At 34.5% G+C, this 21414-nt stretch overlaps 1 long non-coding RNA gene across 9 annotated transcripts in view; it reads right to left on the bottom strand.

Moving 5' to 3' along the window:
* Positions 1–21414, bottom strand: part of LOC105488959 (uncharacterized) — a 227902-nt gene that overhangs the window by 143879 nt on the left and 62609 nt on the right. The window contains exons 3-4 of one of the 9 annotated variants that reach the window (XR_011619597.1): positions 12591–12640; positions 402–466 (exon numbers count right to left, since the gene is read on the bottom strand). The exons of 6 other annotated variants lie outside the window; for them this stretch is intronic. This is a non-coding gene — a long non-coding RNA (uncharacterized lncRNA). Of the gene's footprint in view, positions 1–401; positions 467–4137; positions 4430–12590; positions 12641–21414 lie in introns of those variants that run through there. 2 more of the 9 variants (XR_011619601.1, XR_011619600.1) reach the window with 2 other exon arrangements.

Genomic DNA, 21414 nt, shown 5'->3' with positions numbered 1-21414 from the left:
GTAGCTGGGACTACAGGTGCCCACTACCACGCCTGGCTAATTTTTTGTATTTTTCAGTAGAGACAGGGTTTCACCATGTTAGCCAGGATGGTCTTGATCTCCTGACCTCATGATCCACCCACCTCAGCTTCCCAGAGTGCTAAGATTACAGGCACGAGCCACCACACCCGGCCTATGTACTGTATTCTTACAAGAAAGTAAGCTAGAGAAAAGAAAATGCTATTAAGAAAGTCATATGGCCAGGCACAGTGGCATACACCTGTAGTCCCAGCTACTCAGAAGGCAAAGGCAGAAGGATGAATTGAGCTCAGGAGTTCTTAAATTTAAATACACCTTGGGCAACATAATGAAACCTCATCTCTTAAAAAGAGAAAATCATAAGGAAGAGAAAATGTATTTACTATTCATTAAGTAGAAGTGGATCACCATAAAAGTCTTCATTCTTGTCATCTTCATGTTGAGTAGGCTGAGGAGGAAGAGAAAGATGAACAATTGGTCTTTCTGTCTCAGGGGTGGTAGAGGTAGAAGAAAATCTGTATATAGAGCATAGCAGTTCACCCATGCTGTTCAAGGGTGTCAACTTTTTATGTTTGGGGTAAAGTTAAATCTAACCAATGACAATAATATGTGTATAGACTTATTATGGTCCCAGCATGGTGGTATAAATACAAGCTAGTTTCACTCCCCTATACAGAAAACTAAAAACAAATGCACAATGCTGAAATTATTACTGGCAATACCCAATAATTCAAATGTGAAGATGAGATAGTTCCCAGAGAACTGAAAAAGAGAAGTGAAAAAACTCCAAGCAGACAGGAAAAGAGTCAGGCTTCCACATCTGAGACACTCCTGCTCACATTCTCCCTGGCACAAACATGAAGGAAATTTTTCTTCAACTTAGCTTCTATGCTAGAAAAAGTGAGATCAAGGTAAACAGCCAGCAGACATCTTGGAATTGAGACATATATTTGCTGAACTGAAAAATTCAATGGCAGAATGAATCAGACAAAGGAAAGGAACAGTGAGCTCAAAGATAAGCTATTCAGAAATATACAGAGGACAAAAAAGAATAAAAAGCAACAAGGAATGCCTACAAGATATAAAAAATTACCTAAAATGACCAACTACCAAACAAAGAAAAAACAAGCAAAAATAACCTTCTACACGTTAACTTCACCCTCCTCCCCACATTTTGACTTTTGTCACAATTTATATATTTTTATATTACTCAATAATAGCTATAGGTTCCTGTAGCTATTGTTTTTGATAAATTTATCTTCTGGGCTTCACACTAGAGTTATGAGTGGACTGCACACAAGAATTACAAAATTAGAGTTCTGGGTTTCTCTGTTGTACTTCATTATATCAGTGGGTTTTATACTTTCAAGTTATTTTGCATGTTAGTATTTTATGGGTATTTTTCTAATGACATCATTGCTAAATTATATTAAACACTTAAAGAACTATCCCAAGTCTACTCAAACTCTTCAAAAAATTTAAGAGGAGATCATACTTCTCAATACATTCTGCAATGCTAGCATTATCCTTGATAGCAAAACCAAACAAAGACACAACAACAACAGAAAAACTACAGGCCAATAGCACTAATGCACATAAATGTAAGCAAGCCAAATTCAGCAACACATTAAAAAGATCATTCACCATGATTGAGTGGGATTCACCCCAAGAATGCAGGGATGGTTCAACATATTGTATCAAATCAACAAACATGATACATCACATTAACAGAAGTGAAAACAAAAACTATATGATTATTTCAATAGATGCTTTAAAATCAATAAAATTCTATCTCTCTTTACAATAAAAACCCTCACTAAACTGGGTGTGAAAGATATATACCTCAAAAAATTAAAGGCCATATATGACAAACTGATAGCTAAGATCATACAAAATGAGGAGAAATTGAATACTTCTAAAATCTGAAACAAGACAAAAGAAGCCCACTTTTATTCAATATAGTACTGGAAGTCCTGGCGAGAGCAATTAGGCCAAGGAAAGAAACAAAGGACATCCAAGTTAGAAAAAAAAGAAGTTAAGTTAGCCTTATTTTCAGATGCCATTATCTTATACTTAGAAAAACCTAAAGACCACCAAAAAACTGTCAGAACCTATTCGAAAGTTCAGTAAAATTGCAGGATACATAATCAACATACAAAAATCAGTAGCATTTATCTAATCCAACAGTGAGCAATCTGAAAAAAGAATCAGGAAAGCAATTCCATTTGCAATGGTTTCAAAAAATATAAAATACCTAAAAAAATTTAACCGAAGAAGTGAAAGTTCTATACAAGAAAAGCTATGAAATGGTAAAAGAAATTTAAAAGGATACAAAAAATTGGACAGATAGTCTATGTTCATGGATTGCAAGAAGTAATATTGTTAAAATGGTAATACTTTCCAAAGCAATTTACAGATTCAATGCAATCCCTATCAAAATATGAATGACACTCTTCACAGAAATAGAAAAAAGCAATTCCAAAATATATATGGAACCATAAAAGATCCTGAATAATCAAAGCAATCTGAAGAAAAAAGAACAAAGCTGACAGCATCATACTATTTGATATAGTTTGGAAATCACCACAATGTCACCATGTGAAGAAGGACATGTTTGCTTCCCCTTCTGCCGTGATTGTAAATTTCCTGTGGCCTCTTCAGCTCTGCAGAACTGTGAAGAACTAAACCTCTTTCCTTTATAAATTACTCAGTCTCAGGTATGTCTTCATTAGAAGCATGAGAATGGACTAATAGAGTAATCAACCTAAGTGTTCGTCAACAAATGAATAAAGAAAATGTAGTGTATATACACAATGAAATATTATTTAGCCATAAAAGAGAATGAAATCCTGTCATGTGCAGCTACATGGATGGAACTGGAGTTATGTTAAGTGAAATAAGCCAAGCAGAGAAAGACAAATATCACTTGTTCTCACTCATATTCAGGAGCTAAAAAAGTGGATTTCATGAAGATAGAGGTATATTAAAAGAAAATCAAGCAGAAATTCTGGAACTGAAGAATTAATTGAAGGAAATACATTCAAAACCTTCAACAGTAGACTAGATCAAGCAGAATAAATCATTTCAGAACTTGAAGAAAGGTATTTTGAAATAATCCAGTCAGACAAAATAATTTTAAAAGAATAAAAAAGAATGAACAAGGTCTTTGAGGCATTTGGAACAACATAAAGTGACTGAATTTATGAATTATGGGTGTTCTAGAAGGCAAAGAGAGATAAAAATGTTTGGAAAACCTATTTAATGAAATAGTAGATGAATACTTCCCAAGCCTAGCAAGAGATTTAGACGTTCAGATACAGGAAGCTCAGCGATTCCTATGCGGAAAGAATGAAAAAAGGACTTCACCACAGCGCATCAGAGTAAGACTGTCTAAAGGCAAAGGGGAAATAGTGATTTTAGAAACAGCAAGAGAAAAGTGTCTAGTCACCTGTAAAGGAAATCTCATCAGACTAACAGTGAACTTCTCAGCATAACCTCACAGGAAAGAAGAGAATGGGATGATATATTCAATGTGCTAAAGAAGAAAAGAATAATTGGCAGTCAATAATTTTATATGCAGCAGATTAGTGTTTATCAATGCAGGAGAAATAAATAGTTTTCCAGACAAGCAAATTATATGGGAATTTTCATGACTATACTTGACCTACAAGAACTACTGGGAGTCCTAATCTTGGAAATGAATAGACTTACCATGATAAAAAATAAAAAAAGATATAAAATTCACTAGTAAATCAATCACACAAAGGAGGAAGAAAAAGAAAAAGGAATCCAATGATACCACTACAGAATTCTACCAAACCACAATGACAAACACTAAGAGAAAAAGACAGAAAGAATTTATAAAACAGCTAGAAAATAATAGCAATATGACAAGAACAAAAGTTCACATATCAACAACAACTTTGAATGTAAATGAATTAAACACTCCACTTATAAGAAATAAATTGATTGAATGGATTTTTTAAAAGATCCAACTGTATACTGCTCAAAAGAAACTCACTTTACATGTAAAGACACATAAAGACTGAAATTAAAGAGTTGGAAAAAGATATTGCATGTAAACACAAATCAAAAGCAAGTAGGAATAGTTATACTTACATCAGATAAAATAGACTTTAAGTCACAAATGATAAATACATAAATAAAATTTTAAAAAATACAAAGTAGATACTATTTAATGGTGCAGTTATCAATTCAGCAAGAGCATATAATAATTCTAAATTTCTATGCAGTCAACACTGGAGCATCCAGGTTCATAAAACAAGTATTACTAGACCTAAAGAGAAGGACAGACCACAACACAATAATTGTGGGGGACTTCAACACCCAATTCACAGCACTAGATAGATCACCTAGAAAAAAAAATCAACAAAGAAACATTGGACTTAAACTGGACTTTAGACCAAGTGGAACTTACAGACATTTACAGAGCATTCTACCCAACAACTGTAGAATGTACATTCTTTTTATCAGCACATGGAACATTCTCCAAGATAGATCATATATTAGGTCACAAAATAAGTCCCATCAAATTTTTAGAAATGAAAATCATACCATGTATCTTCTCAGACCACAGTGGAATAAAACTGAAAATTAATACCAAGGGGACCTTCAGAAATTATAGATACATGGAAATCAAACAACATGCTCCTGAATGACCTTCAGTCAATGAAGAAACTGAGAAATAAGAAAAAAATTCGAAACAAATCAAAATGGAGACACGATATACCAAAACCTGTGGGATATAGCAAAAACAGTGCTAAAAGGTAGATTTATAGCATGAAATGCCTACCCCCAACAAGTTGAAAGTTTACTAATTAACAATCCAATGATGCACCTCAAGGAACCAGAAAGGCAAGAATAACTCAAACCTCAAATTAGCAGAAGAAAAGAAATAACAAAGATCAGAGCTGAACTAAATAAAATAGAGACTAAGAAAACGAAACAAAAAATCATCAAGACAGTAAGTTGGTTCTTAAAAAAGATAAATAAAATTGATAAACTGCTAGCTATCTAACTAAGAAAAGACCAAAATAAACAAACTCCAAAATAAAAAAGGAGACATTACAACTGATACCACTGAAATACAAGAAAAGATAATCAGAGACTGTTACAAATAACTGTATGCTCACAAACCAGAAAATTTAGAGGAAGTGGATAAATTCCTGGAAACATACAACCTCCCACAACTGAACTAGGAAGAAATAGAAAACCTGAACAGACCAATAATGAGTAGTGAGATTTCATCAGTAATTTTAAAATCTCTCAACAAAGAGAAGTCCAGGACCAGATAGATTCAGATTCATGCCAAATTCTACCAAATGTACAAAGAACTAGTATCAGTCCTCTTGAAAGTACTCCAAGAATTGAGGAGGGGGAAATTCCCTCTAATTCATTCTATAAGTCCAGTATCATCCTGATACCAAAACCAGACAAGGACAAAACAAAAAGATAATATCCTTGATGAACATAGAAACAAAAATCTTCAACAAATTACCAAAGTGAATCCAACATTACATCAAAAAGATAATGTACCATTATCAAGTGGGGTTTATACCAGTAATTCAAGGATGGGTCAACATACAAGAATTAGTAAGTGTGATAAATCACATTAACAAAATTGAGGACAAAAACCATATGATCATCCTAACATAGAGAAAAACTTTTGATAAAATTCAACATCCTTTTTGACAACTGGGGAAAATAAATCCAACAATGTTTTATGATAAAACCCTCAATAGGCATAGAAGAAACATACTTCAAAATAATAAAGGTAATTTATGGGCCAGGTGCAGTGGCTCACTCCTGTAATTCCAACACTTTGGGAGGCCGAGGCAGGCAGATCAGCAGGTGAGGATATTGAGACCAGCCTGCCCAAGATGGTGAAACCCTGTCTCTACTAAAAATACAAAAAATTAGCTGGACATAGCAGTGTGCACCTGTAGTCCCAGTTGCTTGGGAGGCTGAGACAGGAAAATCGCTTGAACCCTGGAGGCGGAGGTTGCAGTGAGTCGAGATCGCGCCACTGCACTCCAGCCTGGGCGACAGAGCGAGACTCCGTCTCAAAAAAAAAAAAAAAAAAAAAAAAAAAAAAGTTAATTAACGAAAAACCCAAAGGTAATATCATACTGAATGGGGAAAACTGAAAGCATTTCTTCTAAGAACTGGAATGAGACAAAGATTCCCACTTTCACCATTTTTATTAATATAATACCGGAAATCATAGCTAGAGCAATCAGGCAAAAGAAAATGTAAAAGACATTAAAATTAGAAAAGAAGAAGTCAAATTATCCCTGTTTGCTGATGATATGATCATGTTTAGAAAAACCTAAAGACTACATTGAAAAATTCTTAAATTTGATAAATGAATAAATAAAGTTGCAGGATACAATATCAACGTGCACAAAACCATAGCACTTCTAAACATCAATAATGATCTAGCTGAGAAAGAAATCAGGAAGGCAATTCCATTTACAATAGCTACAAAAAATATAAAGTACCTAGGAATAAATGTAACCAAGGCAGAAAAAAACCTTTACAAGAAAAACTACAAAACATTTTGAATATAACACAAATAGAAAAATGCTGCATGCTCATAGATAGGAAGAATTAATATCGCTAAAATGATTATACTACTCAAAACAATCTACAGACTCAATGTAATCCCTATCAAAATACCATCTTTGTATTTCACAGAATTAGAAGAAAAATCCTAAAATTATTATGGAACCAAAATTAGCTCAAATAGCCAAAGCAATCCCGAGTAAAAGGAACAAAACTGGAGGTATCACATTACCTCACTTCAGAATACATTACAAAGCTATGGTAACCGAAACAACATAGTACGAGTAAAACAAACAAAACAGACACATAGATCAATGGAACAGAATAGAGAACCCAGAAACAAAGCCACATATTTACAGCCAACCTAATATTCAACTAAGCCAACAAGAATATACATGGGGAAAAGTCAGTAGATGGTGCCAGGAAAATTGGATATTCATATGCAGAAGAATTAAACTGGATCCATACCTCTCACCATATACAAATATCAACTCAAGATGGATTAAAGACTTAAATGAAAACCTGAAACTATACAAATACTAGAAGAAAACCAAGAAACAAACTCTTCTGTACATTTGTTGAGACAAAGAATTTATGACTAAGACCTCAAAAGCACAGGCAACAGAAATAAAAATAGATGAATGGGACTTAAACTAAAAACCTCTGCACAGCAAAAGAAATAACCAATAGAATAAAGACAAGATGTTGAGTGGGAGAAAATATTTGCAAACTATGCATCCTACAGGGGACAAATATTCATAATATACAAGGAACTAAAAACACTCAACAACAAGAACAAAACCCCCACAAATATTCCCATTAAAAAGTGAGCAAAGGGCATGATAGACGTTTTTCAAAAGAAGATATACAAATAACTAACAAGTATTTGAAAAATGCTCATCATCCCTAATCATCAGAGAAATGCAAATTAAAACCACAACGAGATATCATCTTACTCCAATCAGAATGGCTATTACTAAAAAGACAAAAATAACAGGTGTTGGTGAAGATGTGTAGAAAAGGAAACTCTTACAAAGTGTTGGTGAGAATGTAAAATAGTATAGACGTTATGGAAAACAGTATGGAGATTTCTTTAAAAACGAAAACTGGAATTCCCATTTGGTCCAGCAATCCCACTACTGGTCGTCTACCCAAAAGAAAAGAAATTAATATATCAAAGGGATACCTGCACTTGTATGTTTATTGCAACACTACTCATAAGAGCAAAGACATGGCATCAACTTAAGTGTTCATCAATGGACGAATGGATTTTAAAAATGGGGTATATATATACAATAGAATACTATTCAGCCATTAAAGTAATGAAATCCTGTCTTTTGCAGTCACATGGATGGAGCTGGTGGTTGTCATACTAAGTGAAGTAAACCAGACACAAAAAGACAACTATTGCACGTTTTCATCCATAAGTGTTTGCTCAAAAATGTATTCACATGGATGGAGAGAGTGGAATGATAGATATGGAGACTCAGAAGGGTAAGTGGGTGGAAGAAGGAAGGATGATGAGAAATTGCTTAATGGGTACAGAATACATTATTCAGGTGATTGATACCCTAAAAGCCCTGACTTGACCACTACTCAATCTGTGCATGTAACACAATTGCACACGTATCCTATAAATTTGTACAAATAAGTAGGAAATAAAAGCCACAGTCATTCATTTACATATTGTTTATAGTTGCTTTTGCACCACAATAACAGAATTGAGTAGTTGCAACAGAGATCTTGTTGCCCAAGCAGCCTAAAATGTTTACCCTCTGTTCCTTTACAGAAAAACCTGTGGTATAAAAAAAATAGTTTTTGAAAGATGATGCTGAAAGGAATTCTGACTCAGTCCCCACTGGGGAGAAAGACATTTCAACTTAATACAGTTTTAGCTATACAATGAACTCTGCAATGTCTAGTAAACTCAATAAGAAGGAAAAAAATTAAGATGTAATGTTATAAGGGAAAGATACATGCCTAAAGCAAAACAGTTCATTGTTAGAAAAACAGCAATAACGACAGAGATGCTGTTTCCAGTTTGAGAGAACTTGTGAAGTAAGTATTTCCAATAATTTTCCAAGGAAATTATTCCAAACCCACATTATTGTCAAGTGTGCTGCCCCTGAATTATCTGACAGTTTGCTTTTGATGTTAAACTAGCAGTTTCTTGGTGATTTGGTGGATGATTCTCAGAATCACAATTAAATTAGGAAACCAAGAAATACAAGAAAATAGTGAGCAGAGAATGAAAAGTGTAGAGGGGGCACCCAGCTGGTTGTCCTTGGGCAAATGAGTTCACCAACAACTCTGAGCCCTCATTACTGCACATGTGAGATGGGAGATAACATTACGTAAAAGCTTAAATAAGAAAATGTATGGGAAAGTATCTGGCATAATTAAATAAATATATCCTTGGCTAGACTAAGTGGAACACTATAATTGATAATGAATGGTTTTGTAATAATCATGGATAGTGACGGAGTAAACTCTCCATAAATAATAGTGTTTATTTTTACAGTAAGAATATGTATGAATGTCCATACAGGGTTGCTTTACCTCAACTAGCCATAGAAGCAAAAGTATTGTACTGTTTCTCATATGATGTGGGTAGTAACCGAGCATTATCTTACAGACATGACAACTTGCCATTTTTTTAGTACTAATTACTGTGATATCCTCTCTGTGAAACTGTACTATCATTTCTGCCTAAATGATTAATTGTATGAATCCTCCTACTACCCAATGGCCTGGAATTAGTGTTACATTGTCCCCTGATCTCCAAAGTCACATAAGAAAATACTGACTATGTGAAATTAAATAAACAAGTAGCATTACCTACTTCACAGTCTTTCCTGCTCTTCCTTTAAGATAATCTCCGTTCTGTTTCACAATGACTCCTCCAGAATACCAAGGAATTGAACTTAAACGCCATTTTTCTTTGCCCTTCTACAGGGAGCAAGATTTCATTGGATCATTGATAGTGTACAATGTGCCAGAAAGTCTTCTAAGTTTAAGTGCACAATACTGAATGATCATATTGCTTTTTTGGTTTTTTGTTTGTTTGTTTTTCGTTTTTTTTTTGAAGAAGTCTCGCTCTGTCGCCCAGGCTGGAGTGCAATGGCATGATCTCGGCTCACTACAACCTCTGCCTCCCGGGTTTAAGCAATTCTCCTGCCTCGGCCTCCCTAGTAGCTGAGATTACAGGTGCGTGCCACACCTGGCTAATTTTTTTGTATTTTTAGTAGAGACGGGGTTTTATCATGCTAGCCAGGATGGTCTCAATCTCCTGACCTTGTGATCTGCCCGCCTCAGCCTCCCAAAGTGCTGGGATTACAGGCAAGAGCCACCATGCCCAGCCAAATGTTCATATTTCTTAAGGTAATGCAAGCTGCTGTAACGAATAAACTCTAGATCTCATTGGTTTAAACAAACAAACGTGCATTTCCACTGAATGTGTATTTCTGGCTTCTGTAAAGTCTAGTACATGGGAAAGAGAAGGGGGCACTCTGCTCCACATACTAATTCAGGGATCAGGGTGATAGAGGCCTTGCCATCTCTATACAAACATTCCAAAAAGGTCCTAAGCTTTGACATCAGCTAGCAGATTAAACATAAGATAGCAAGAAGAATGGTCCAGAGGTATTATAGGACAGATCTGGAAGGGGTATACCCTACTTTCATCCACTTTCCACTGGCCAGAGTTTAGTCATGTGGCTCTACCAAGATTCAGAATGTGCTGAAAAATGTTGTATAGGGCTGGAAACTCCTTTCCTGCAACAATTCTATGCTGTTAAAGGGCAGTATGACCTTTTGCTAAGGGCTGACCATTCTGCAACCTTCCCGATAAAGGTTAGACACTATTAACAATGACATGCATAAATATGTATGTGAGATCTGAGCTCTGAAAAAAGCAAGCTTGTCAAAGAAATGTAGAAGTTCACATTTTCTATCACGAAAAGGCTCACTGAGAAATTTTAGTGTGCTGTATCAAAGCTTCTCAATGCAATCTATAGGTGATTTCACACCAAAAGCAGAAGAGGACAGGTAGGCATAAAACAAAGGTTAGTATGGGTTTTTCTTTCTTTTAGTGTAACTTTATTTTACCACTTTTATTAGATCATTTGGTTGTTTTCTCAAAATTTTTCCTTCTTGGATTTATTACTATAAACTCAGAGTATGCTTGAATAAATAAACAAATAAATCTCTGTTGGAGATTTGCTTGATGAGCATCTGTCATGGTGTTTAATTATATACTAACAGTAACCCCCAAAAAATCTTAATGGCTTTTTCAGTCTTGAACTGTTCATCATGAAATTGTGTTGATCATGTTATACTATGAAGTGTTTGTCAGGAAAAAAAAAAAAAAAAAGAAGTTTTATCACAGGAATTCTGGGTCCTAATTAAGCAATCAGATCCAACAAAGTGTATATTCATGTAAGATCACATACCTCAGGGGCATTGAAAAGCTGAAGACTGTTTTCTGAAAGTCATTTACAATTTGTAGTGTCACAATATCGCTGTAAAATGTCCGAAATTGTAACTGAAAGTATCTCCAGAGGCAAGTAGAGGGAGAACGTTTTAATCCTGTCACTGTAGGTCACTCAGTCTGAAGGACATTTACTTCTTGATCCATATATAATTTTATTGTGTAATGGTTCTGTCTGCTTTTACCCAACAATGTAAGTATGTAATTACTTATTGATGTCCCCTTTTGTGTTACATTATGCCAGGTAATGTTATTTGTCAGCTATAATGATGAAATACAGACAGATACAATATTTAGAAAAGAACACATTTACTCAGATGGTATGTTTCAACAGGAGCAATAACGTTCCTTCAGGGTCTTCAGAAATATTGGAGGGCACATTTGGTTGTCCCAGTTATTGGAAGGCACTACCTAGTGGGCAGTGTGTAGGGATGAGAGGCATTCTGCAATGTGCGGAACACTTCTATGGAATGCAGAATTGTCCAGGAGTTCACACAGCTTTAGCATCTCTCCAGACATCCATGAAAATGAAATACCTTCATTACATAAGCTTAGAAGCTAACTTTGTTTTATATATTCACACAAAGTCTATTTTTGCACAATTTAAAAATTTTTTATTTATTTCTTTATTTTATTTATTTATTTATGGTGGAGCCAGGATCTCCCTGTGGTGTCCAGGCTGAGCTCAAACTCCTCGTTTCCAGTGATCCTCCCATCTTGGCCTCCCAAAGTGCTGGGGTTACTGGTATGAGCCACTGCACCTGACCTATGTTTGCACAATTTTTAGATTCACTGACCTTTCCAGAAATGTAACTACCCTGTAAATTGATAGAAGATTACTTTTTGTTTTGTGCAGAACTTTACAGAGAAATATTTATTTCAAAATACCATATATATCGTTTCAACAAATCATGTTTCTAACTGTAATGCTGGTTATGGTATTGGAATCATCTGTACTGGACAGTCAGCATTGTTAGCTCTACCATTTGTGTGAATTCTAATTTTAAGTAAACATGTGACTACATTTTTGTTTTCCTATACAGTCTCTGCATGAACTTTCATAATTCTTTTATTATATACTAATATCCTTTTATTTTCTTTTATTATTTATTTGTGGGTAGGACTTTATAGTTTTGAAGTTTTTTAACATACAAATATCAGAAGACTTAAAAATCTTTGTGGCACTGAATCTGAGAGAATTGAGAACCACTGTTTAGGACAGTGTAGGTTTTCAGGATTGCAATGAAATCATAATTATAATAAGAGCTGCCATGTATTGATTGTTGACTATATACCAAGCACTGTGTTGATCAGTTACCCACTCTGGAAAAGATTGATTATTGACTGAGGGAATAACCAAGAGCAAGTAATAATTGTAAGTCTGAACTATCATTGCTTCCAGTGCAGCAAAACTATTATAGTCTCCTAATTTCGGGAGATGAGAAAGACCCTAAAAAGTACTAGTCAAACTCACCTATGCACTGCTGTACATACTCACCTGGGGATCTTATCAAAATGTAGATTCTGATACAGTAGGTGGCTGCTGGTCTACAAATCAATTTTTAAGAAGCAAAGATTCAAAAATAAGTTTCAGATATTAATGCATCCCAGGTGTACAAAATTGTTAATATTCATATAATTAAAGCAATTTTTAAAATGCAAATTAAAAGGGACTTGCAACATTTTCAACTTTTTCAAAAATGAACATCTGCATTAGTATGATGTAAAAAATAAGAAAATACACTAGAACAAATCAGAGAAGTTAGTGAACATAACATAGAACTTGTATATATAAGGAGGACTCTCTCCAAAACCTCAAAACATAAGCCCCCAAAATTAGCATATATTTTACATAGAAAAATATAAATATTAGACTAATACAATATAGACTAGCATATATATAAAATTATAAAATATGTCAATTGATCTAATATAAAGATATTAGATATTATTTACTGGAATAAAACATATTAACATAAGCAATTAGCCATAATTTTGCTCCCAGTATGCTAGCTAAAATATAGATACATATCTACTAACTTAAAGTCAGTTAAGCTGTGGAAAAATGTGTACATTGGAATTTCTGGTTGCAATATAAACAAATGTGAACATTTTGTTAGGATAATCTGCCAACTATTATTAAAAACCATTAAGAAGTTCATACTCTATGACTAAAAATTATTTTTATACTAAGCTATTTACAGTACCCAATAATTTACTCTGAGAAAAGAATTCACAAAAGAAAAAGATATATAGAGCCATAGATTAACAAATGTTAATTGAGTACCTACTGTGGCCTATGCTTGAGGCATTGTTGTAGGTACGTGGGGTACACTGGTGAATGAAAAAGGTGAAGGTCTCTGCCTAACCAGGGGAACCAGGCAATAAATGAAAAATGTAACAAGGAAATCTTATTATAGTATGTTAGAATGTGATCAGTTCTGTAGAAGAAAAAGAAAGCAGAGGAGGTTAAGAAGGATCAGACTTTAGATGAGGGCAGAGTCAGGTGAGGTGGTGCACGCCTGTAGTCCCAGCTACACAGGAGGCTGAGGCAGGAGGATCACTTGAGCCCAGGAGTTTGAGGCTGCAGTGAGTTATGATTGAGCCAACTCACTCTGGGCAACAGATGAGACCCTATATCTATAAAAAAAGGAAGAAGAAAAGAAGATAAAGGGCCAGGGTGAGGTGGGCAGGGATCATCTCAGGTTTTTAAGCTGCATGCAGCATAGAACCATTGTAGGGTCCTGAGCAGAGGAGGAGCAGCAATAGATATAATATTGCAAAAATAAAAACAACTTACAATGTGTTTTAAAACAAATTACACTGTTCAGACACAAAAGAAGAGTTTAAGACTTTGCAGATAACAGACTCCATGGAAAAATACAAAGTATTTACAATAAAATAAAAAATAAAAGCACTATTTCTAGATTGAAATCATAGGACATGGAAATGATAAAATAAAATTGAATATAATCTTTGATTATCACCTATTGAAGTAAGAGATAAGATAGCAAAAAACAGGAGTAAGTGAATTTTTTTACATACATATAGTACAAGTGTTTTTACCTGACCGAGTGGCAAAATAAAGAAAGAAGAAAAGGAAAGGAAAAGGAAATCTCTACATCAACCAAGTAAGTCCTCAAACTAGTGCGGCACTTTACATGTGACAGCATAACATCAAGTCACCATGACACACATTCCTATGTTCTTTCTATACACTAAAGGTAGATACATTCAGGCCAAATATGCAACAAAATTAAATCTTTCTTAAGTCTTTCTCCTTGGACTCTTTTTTCACCTTTATATTTCACAGCGATAGATAATCTAAGTTTCTTTCTAACTAAAAATCTATGATTCTTTGGTGCTTTTACAATTAATTTAGGTGCAAACCTCTGACCTCTATTGCTGTGCCACCAATGGCAAGGCTCAAAGCTATCAGGAGAGGCAGAAAGAAAAGCTACGGGTATACAGAATTAACAACAAACTTCAAGTATAGCTGCTTCTCCACCCAATTTAAAAGTAAAAATGCAACAGAAGTCTCCAAGGTCAAAATCTCCTCTGTTCTGCTCTTCTCCATGAACAACTTCTTTTTATACTCATGCAAAACCTTTGACCCCTAAGAAGCCAAGAGCCTTCATAATGATGTCTCAAAAATAACTCTTTATATGGTATCCAGTGCATAATGGATTCAGAGACATGAATAAAACATCTTAATTTTCAAGTATTTCTTATTAAATTAATTTTTGAAAGAAAAATGTCTTGTAAAGAAAGAAGGTTTTTTTAAGGCATGCGGCTCTTGCATAGAAGGATATAGTTTTCATAGCCTGTCTTGTTAAAAATGTTCTAGTACCCATCTGATGCACACTTATTTATGGATTTTAGACTAAAAGCTCTTTTTTGCCGGTTTTCTTCACAAGCACTTATCTCGACATCCTCATTAGGTGGGTTTTTTTTTTCTTTTCTTTTTTGTTGAGGCCTAGTCATGCCCTTGGTACTCTCTTTTGTTCCATGCTGCAAAAGGAATGGTTTTTAAAGGCTCCCTCTCCACCAGTCCCACCTTTTTTTTCCTTTGTAATTAGCCTTATTTGAGGACCAGAAAAGCAAAAGACTGGAAAAAAATACAAAAACTATTGAACAAAAGATATGATGTTTTTTCCCCCAACCATATGCTGTACAGCTCATGTACAGCCTGGGTCAGATGACTTGCATATATGCCTTTAAAATGGAAAGAGAAAGAAAAAAGAAAGGAAAGTCACTGACTTACACAGCAGCTGCATTGGTATAAACAGGCTCAGAGTAAATGTCACAATGAAAGGAGAATAATACATTTTATCTCTATTGCAAAAGTAATTCACTTTAAACCAAAGAACATGATGAAACTCAGTGCCTGATGACAATGCTTGCCGATAGCCATTTGAAATGTCTTAATATTAATTTGGTTTAATTAGAATGAGAGAAACAATTTTCTTTTTTCAAATGCAATTTTTTTTTAATTGGAGCAACACACAACTGAAATTGTTCAGCTCTTTCCTTTAAAATGGGTTCATTAGAGTGGTTTTGATGCACTGATGATTAATGAAACATTTGTTCTGCCTTCTCTTTCCTTAGTTTACTAGCTAATAGCCTACGTCTAAGTAAAGGGCCAAGGGATTTGTCCTATCCTTGCCTCTAGAAACAAAATTCTAGCTTTCAAAATATTAAAATGTATAAATAATAACTGGACTTTGGGGCCTAGAATAGAGTTACTCACTTCAAAATAAAAGAAACACCTTTTTTTTGTACAAATACGATTTTATGAAACTGATTATCAAAGGCAGCTTTAATGAGATAAATCTTAGGAAAACTAAGGATTCTGGAAATATAGTTGTCAAGAAGCCAACCAGTCTTCTTCCCTCCTCTAACCCATGGAGTAAATACTTTAAGTTTATCAAAATGTGGGCTTTGTTTGTTGTTTATTTGTTTTCCGTGCTGATTAGGCAAACATGAGTCGATATCCAGAAGGAAACGTAGGGCATACTCCAACTAGGTAATTTAAGGAGAGTTCAATACACAGACTATCTCCAAAGCTAAGAAATAGGTTCAGGAAAACCAAAAAGGGGTAGTGTTGGTATCAACTTCCAATCCTAGGCCTGAAGGGGAAAAAGAAAGAAACTATTATTGAATCTAGAGAGGTAACTATATGAAATAAATATGGCTTTTGAAAGAGGCTTGTGGCCAGCCCACATGACTTGGCAATGCAGAAGGTGAAGGAACACATACACCATCCATTCTCTCCTCCTGCCCTCTGATTTTCTGCAGATGTTTCACTTTAGACAAACTCACCTAGGAACCAGAGAACAAGGAGAGCTGGTGATGCCATCCGCATAGATAAACATCCCAGGCATAGAACAGGTGGAGACAGAATCGGAGAAGCAAATGAAAGTTATCTTTAGTTTTTTTAAGTAATCAGTAAGTACCTCTTTCTCTCTGCTTTTTATTATAGATACAGTCATCTATTCTCCTTAAGTTTTCTTTTCTTTTTACATCAAATCAGTTTAATTAAAATTTTTAGGAACAATTTTGAATAGTGAGCTTATATCCTCTTAATTATTTTAACAGATCAAAGAGCTCAAGATACCTAAAAATGTTAATGCTTTTTTCTCACTCCCTATTGGGTGTACATTGATTAATGGATATAGCCGTTTCACTCAGCAAGTATTGATTGAGTACTTACCATATGCAAGGCACTGTCCTGGAACCATGGGGTACCCAAAGGTAAATCAAGTAAGGATGCCATCACTAGCATATATCTCTGTTTTTCTCTTTCCTGTATCCCTTTCATTTTTTTTTTTCTGCTGCCCATGATCAGACACAGGATTGGGCACATTATTTAGGCCTGATAATCAGTGTGCCCTCCCTTCTGGCCAAAGTGATAAGTCAAGATAGACAAATTGCCTAAGATAGATCACTAACAGTTTTATTTGGAACTTTCCTGCCATATTTATCAAGAAAGAGGTACTCTTTCAAAAGGAATTGTTCAGTGAAAAACATGCAGTCAAACTGAGATAAAGAGCTGAGAAGAAGACAGAAACTGAGACTCCAGCCTAGCCAGTCCTGTCCCCCATTCAACTTTTCAGTGTTCTGAGACAATAAATTATCTTGCTTTGCATGAGCTATGATTTTATCCCCTGTAACAACATAAGATTTGATTAACACGTTATCCTCAAGTTTATATGTAATAGATAAAATATGTGTGTACGCAAAACACAAAATATAGTTATAAATGGAATTTTTAAAAGATAGACTTCAACCATTTGATCCAGCAATTCCATAACTGGGTATCTACCCAGAGGAAAATAAGTCATTATATGAAAAAGATTCTTGCACACACATGTTTATAGCAGCATAATTCATAATTGTAAAAACATGGAACCAACCCAAATGCCCATCAATCAAGGAATGGATAAAGAAACTCTGAGATATACATATATATATGACGGAATATGACTCAGCCATAAAAAGGAATGAATTAATGACATTTTCAGCGATCTGGATGAGATTGGAGACTATTATCCTGAGTGAAAAAATTCAGGAATGGAAAACCAAACATTGTATTTTTAAGTGGGAGCTAAGCTATGAGGATGCAAAGGCATAAGAATGACACAATCGACTTTGGGGACTCAGAGGGAAAGGGTGAGAAGGGGGTGAGGGATAAAAGACTACAAATAGGGTGCAGTGTATACTGCTTGGATGGTGGGTGCATCACAATCTTACAAATCAGAACTAAATAACTTACTCATGTAACCAAACACCACCTGTTCCCCAATAACCTATGGAAATAAAAATTTTTTTAAAAATAAAATAAAATATGATAGAGTTCAAGGAGGCTAGGTTTACTTACAGAAGTAATTATCTGAACAGCCAAGGCAATTAAGATGTCATTTGAACTAAGCCCTAAATCATAGATGAAATTATGGGCATGTTGATCATTGCAGGGAGGGGCACAGAGAGAAGTGACAGATGTGGTATTTGCTTATTTGTATTTCACAAAGAAAGTGAGGTGAATGATACAGTGGAGAACATGTTACAATGTATTACTAGTGAGAACACGAACATTTAAACAATGTATATGACTCCAAGAATATACAGAACATTATTTAACAATGGTTGAATTTTGGTAGTAGGACTGCAAATAATTTTTTTTCTTTGTGCTTTTCTGTTTTATAGACTGCAATTTGGAATAAGTAGAAAATAGAATTACTTATTACATGAAAAAATGCCAAAATCTATCAAAAAAGGGGGGGGAGTCATAATTAATGTTGAGTTTTAGAAATATTAATTCTTAAGCTCATTTAGTTTTGAATTGTTTGAAGCCTGACAGTGCATTGGTCAACAACAGTTCTTAATTTCATGCCCACAAATTCAAGGGTAGAATTCACTCAGATCATTGCAGCTCTAGACTTCATGCCACTTACTGTTTTTACAGGTTGCCTAAGATCAATGTATGTGTCAGAGAACTTGTTATCACACTTTTTTATCACTTTAGGAAACTAGATTTTTAGTACACAGTTTTATCGAAGACAGCACAAAACTCTAAGAACATAATGGCATGAACCTAACAAAACCATCAAAACCTGATAAATTCAAGCAGATTATGTAAGAGGTGAGGTTGCATCAAAAACTAGGAAGAGTTTGAGCATTCCTTTACATAAGGCAAAAATTGATTTCATTTGTGTAAAACTAAACAGGACTAAATGTGAACATACCCGTCTCCATCCATTTGAACTAACAAAGTAAAAACAAAATGCTTTTAAAAATTAATTGAGAAATTTTAAGGACTATGCCCAGTTTAGACTTAAGAGTAATTAACAATCTTCTCTCTTCTGTCACTCCTGAAAAATATTTTCAAAAAAGCCCTCCAGTGTATCTTAGGCTGTTATAGACACTATTATTTTATCAATTAAGCTAAACAGGCTTACAATCAGAATTTAGAAAATAAATTCTTAGCATCCTTCCTCCCCAGCCGACTTTAATCTTCTCAACAGTCAGTTTTATGTGTCACTCATTAGCTTTTAAGGGCTAGGGAGTTTGGGAAAGCAGAAAGAAAAGGATTTAGATCTCTCAGAAAGTAAAATTGAAGACTATTTTATGGACATCACAAAAATATTTTGTCAGGTTAATCTTTATATTTATTATTTCTTTCAGATATTGTTTGTTTTGCTACTAGAGCTTCTTTTTATAGTTCCAAGATGAAATAAGATTTGTATGTATTTCTTTTACAAAATTTCTAAGTATGTATTAGTATTTTGTTGGTGCAAATGTAATTGCGGCTTTTCGCCATTAAAGTGGCAAAAACACCAGTCTAATAGATTGGATAGACATGTATATGACCCTGCTCTTTGACATATAGGATTTAATTATTTCAAATTTTGGAGTGGGCTGGACAATTAACATCACTATGCTAAAGAAAGACTCATGATAATCTTAGGAACCATGCTAATGTATGAATAGAAAAAAAACAATGGAAAAAATAGTGTCTGAAAGCAATCCAGGTAACCTTCAGTATCTTAATAGCATTTTAAGAAAGCAATAAAATGGCAAATTATTCAATTAATAGTTTTGGGACAATTGGTTATCCAATTGGAAAAATAATAATATAACCTTTACAAAAACAACCTCCAGTTAAATAAATATTTAAACCTAGTTTTTTGAACTGTAAATGTTCTAAAAGAAAATATAGTAAAATAATTTTTAAATCTTATTATAGGAAAAATCATTAAAAGCTTTGGCAAACAATGTAAGAAACATAAAGGAAAACTTTAAGTCCTGATTGCACAAAATTTTGTTACCTTTGTAAATTGAAAGACACTATAATCAAAAGTATGTAGTTTATATATCAATACATTGGAATAAAATACGTTGCATACTTATCTCAGACAAAGAGCTAATATTCTTAATACATAAATGGTTCTTAAAATCAATAATGAGAAAGGCAAACAACCCAATTAAAAATGGTCCCAGAAGAGAAAAAAGTAGGTATTAAACTCATCTAAAGATATTTAATCACACTAATCAAAGAATTCTCATTAAAATAGAGCTTCTAAAAATGTAGAAGCTTAATAACAGAGTATTGGCAAGGATGCAGAAACATAAGCAATATAATCAAGTATTGGTATAAGTATAAATTAAAATAGACTTCAGGAAGACATTATGACAATATCAATATGTTAAATCTACGTACTCAATTACCCAGTAATCTCACCAGGGAGAATCTATCTTATAGAAATACAGGCATGAGTGTGCAAACATATCTATAAAAGAATGATGATTAAATCTTGTTTAAAATAGCAGAAAAAGTACTAATCTATACATTAATAAGACACTAGAAAAGTTAATTATATTGTACCTATGTGTTTCAGTCATCTATTACTGTCTAACAACACTCCAAAACTTATGGCTTAACACAACAATTCTGTGGGTCAGGAATATAGACAGTTCTTCCTTTCTATATAGTATTGACTGTGGCCAATTGCATGCCACAACAGCTGGTGGCTGGCCCATGCTGGAATTTCCAAAAGTCTTCACTCATTCATGTCTGGTGCCTCAATGCTCCTCCACATGATCTTGTATTAGGCCATTCTTTGTGCTGCTATAAACAAATACCTAAGACTGGGCAATTCATAAAGAAAATAGATGTCATTGTCTCATGGTTCTGCAAATTGTACAAGCATGCATCAGCATTTGCTCAACTTCTGGGGACACCTCAGGGGCTTTTACTCATGGCAGAAGGTGAAACAGGAGCAGGCACTTCGCATGCCACACTTTTAAACAACTAGATCTCACAATAATTCACTTACTATTGGGAGAACAGCACCAAGCCATGAAGCATCCGTCCCCACAGAACCAACACCTCCCACCAGGCCCCGTCTCCAACATCAGGGATTATATTCTACCATAAGATTTGGGCGGAACAAATATCCAAACCATATCAGCCTAGTTGAGCTTCCACACATCGTCTCACAATAGTCAGACTTCTCACATGGCAGATGACTTTCAAGAGAGAGCATTCCAAGAAGATAAGCCCCGACATGGAAGTTCTTATCAAGTTTTGCTATCCCATTGGTCAAAGCAAGTAACATGGCCAACCTCAGCATCAATGTATGCTGATGCATCATCAGCATCAGCATCAGAGCAACCTCAACTACATAAAGGAATTGTTACCAGGAGGTGTGATTATTTAGGGATCACTAACATAACAGTCTCCTAAACATGCAATAGAAAATAGCAGAGCCTTTGTTTTTTTTAAAGGAATAAGGTATTTGTATATTTTTTGATAAATAGAA

This window comes from Macaca nemestrina, chromosome 2, assembly GCF_043159975.1.
Source record: "Macaca nemestrina isolate mMacNem1 chromosome 2, mMacNem.hap1, whole genome shotgun sequence".
Taxonomy (NCBI): Eukaryota; Metazoa; Chordata; class Mammalia; order Primates; family Cercopithecidae; genus Macaca; species Macaca nemestrina.
The sequence above is the reverse complement of the archived record's forward strand: the minus strand, read 5'-3'. Positions and strand labels throughout refer to the sequence as shown.